The following is a 3039-nucleotide window of genomic DNA, read 5'->3' as shown; positions in this document are numbered from 1 at the left end:
TTTTTTTTTTTTGGAGACAGAGTCTCGCTGTGTTTCCCAGGCTGAAGTGCAGTGGCATGGTATTGGCTCACTGCAACCCCTGCCTCCCAGGTTCAAGCTATTCTTCTGCCTCAGTCCCCCTGAGGAGTAGGGATTACAGGGGCCCACCACCATGCCAGGCTAATTTTTCCTATTTTTAGTAGAGATCGGGGTTTGCCATGTTGGCCAGGCTGGTTTCGAACTTCTGACTTCAGGGTGATCCAACCACCTCAGCCTCCCAAAGTGCTGGGATTACAAGTGTGAGCCACTGTGCACAGCCAGTTAACACTTCTGTTTTTAATTTTATTTTTTACTTTTTAAAATTTGAGCTTTTCGGCTTTCGGCTCGGAGGAGGCCAAGGTGCAACTTTCTTCGGTTGTCCCGAAACCGGGTTCATCCGACACCAGCCGCTTCCACCATGCCGCCGAAGTTCGACCCAACGAGATCAAAGTCGCATACCTGAGGTGCACTGGGGGTGAAGTCGGTGCCACTTCTGCGCTTGCCCCCAAGATCGGCCCCCTGGGTCTGTCTCCAAAAAAGGTTGGTGATGACATTGCCAAGGCAACGGGTGACTGGAAGGGCCTGAGGATTACAGTGAAACTGACCATTCAGAATAGACAGGCCCAGATTGAGGTGGTACCTTCTGCCTCTGCCCTGATCATCAAAGCCCTTAAGGAACCACCAAGAGACAGAAAGAAACAGAAAAACATTAAACACAGCGGGAATATCACTTTCGATGAGATTGTCAACATTGCTCGACAGATGCGGCACCGATCTTTAGCCAGAGAACTCTCTGGAACCGTTAAAGAGATCCTGGGGACTGCCCAGTCTGTGGGCTGTAATGTTGATGGCCGCCACCCTCACGACATCATAGATGACATCAACAGTGGTGCCCATCAAAAGTGGTGGAATGCCCAGCTAGTTAAGAAGCACAAAGGAAAATATTTCAATAAAGGTCATTTAACAACTGGTGGAAAAAAAAATTTTGAGAAGCAGTCTCAGTCTGTCGCCCAGGCTGGAGTACAGTGGTACAATCTCGGCTCACTACAACCTCAGACTCCCAGGTTCAATTCACTCTCCTGCCTCAGCCTCCTTAGTAGCTGGGATTACAGGTGCATACCACCACGCCCAGCTAATGTTTCTATTTTTAGTAGAGATGGGGTTTCACTATGTTGGCCAGGCTGGTCTCGAACTCCTCATCTCAAATGATCTGCCCACCTTGGCCTCCCAAAGTGCTGAGATTACAGGTGTGAGCCACCACACCCAGCCCCGGTAACACTTTTAAATAAATTGAATGCTTAAGATCACACATTGAGGTACAATATATAGATTTGTTAATGGCAGATAATGTCATTTTACCATTATGTCACCTACTCAAATATGACCTTGTTGAAACTGAATTTCTTTCTTACAGAAAGTCTCCAGAAGAAAAATAATATTGCCAGATACTTCCTTGCACTTCCCACTCTGTCAGATAGTTATGAATCTCATCTGAAATCTACATTGCCTAGATGTCTAACTCTGCAACTGGAAGGGCCTACTAACGTAAACCACAGAAACATTACTAAGTAAACAGTAGCAAACAAGCTATGTTCAAGTTCTCTTTTTTTAAATTTTTTTATTTTTTAAAGATGGGGTTTCACCCTGATGGCCAGGCTGGTCTTGAACTCCTGACCTCAGGTGATCCACCCACCTCGGCCTCCCAAAGTGCTAGGATTACAGGCATAAGCCACTGCGCCCGGCCCAAGTTCTCTTACTAATAAAAGCAATACAATTTGGTCAAACTAATATCCTTTCAACCACTAAAGAAAACAACAACATACACTTGAATTAACAGCTGCTGGCTTTAAAATTTCACAGTATCAGTAATCCATTATGGTACTACTTAAACATAGGTAGTGGGAATACATGACTTCAAGTCTGACACAGAGCAAACCCTCCCAGAGAAAGGTTACATAAAATCTGCCTAGAAGACCACCCAATATTAGACTCTACCTGCTTAAAAGTAACAGATTTTTCCTTAGTATGGATCTGAGTTCACTACAAAATTCATTTATTCTGGCCATGAGGTGGCTCACACTTGTAATCTCAGCACCTTGGGTGGTCGGGGAGGTGGGGATCACTTGAGGTCAGGAGTTTGATTGAGTCCCACCTGGTAAACATGGTGAAACTCCGTCTCTACTAAAAACTAAAAATACAAAAATTAGCTGGGTGTGGTGGCAAGCACCTGTAATCCCAGTTACTTGAGAGACTGAGGCAGGAGATTCACTTGAACCCAGGAGACAGAGGTTACAGTGAGCCAAGATCATACCAACGCACTCCAGCCTGGACAACAGAGCAAGACTCTGTCTCAAAAATATATATATAAAAAAGAAGTTCATTTATTCTGCCAGGTGCAGTGCCATGTGCCTATAGTCCCAGCTACTTGGGAGGCTGAGGTAGGAAGACAGTTCAAGCCTATGAGGACTATTTGAGGCCATAGCACACTTATGATCTCACCTGTGAATAGCCACTCTCCTCAAGTCTGGGCAACACAGCAAGACCCCACCTCTTTAAACACACACACACACACACACACACACACACACACACACCCCCCTTTATTCTAAAATTATATATGAAAAAGACCATATTTTTACAAAATGGCAAACAGGTCTTCTTGGATAATGCCCCTACACAAGCTGGTGGTATAAATAACCAAAAACAGAGTGAACAGGTCCCAATATATCCTCAGCTACCTCAAATGGCATACAGTGTAACAGGCTGAAAGCTTGATGTTCACAAGCTGCACCCAATATAACATGTGGACAGAAATAAGACACTCAGCTGGGCACAGTGGCTCACGTCTATAATCCCAGCACTTTGGGAGGCTGAGGTGGGTGGATCACCTGAGGTCAGGAGTTCCAAGACCAGCCTGGTCAACAGAGTAAAACCCCGTTTGTTTTTTAATTAATTTAATATCAATTTTCCTGGCAACTTTCATTTAATAAAACCCTGTTTTTTTTTTTGTTTTTTTTTTTT

The 3039-nt window shown here is 44.6% G+C and overlaps 1 protein-coding gene and 1 pseudogene across 6 annotated transcripts in view; one reads left to right on the top strand and one right to left on the bottom strand.

Moving 5' to 3' along the window:
• Positions 1-3039, bottom strand: part of ZNF609 (zinc finger protein 609) — a 237994-nt gene that overhangs the window by 217234 nt on the left and 17721 nt on the right. The window lies entirely within an intron of this gene.
• Positions 422-990, top strand: LOC108288893 (annotated as a pseudogene). The gene has a single exon (XR_001818893.2). The product of XR_001818893.2 is annotated as a 60S ribosomal protein L12-like (transcript).

This window comes from Cebus imitator, unplaced genomic scaffold, assembly GCF_001604975.1.
Source record: "Cebus imitator isolate Cc_AM_T3 unplaced genomic scaffold, Cebus_imitator-1.0 Scaffold386, whole genome shotgun sequence".
NCBI lineage: Eukaryota > Metazoa > Chordata > Mammalia > Primates > Cebidae > Cebus > Cebus imitator.
The sequence above is the reverse complement of the archived record's forward strand: the minus strand, read 5'-3'. Positions and strand labels throughout refer to the sequence as shown.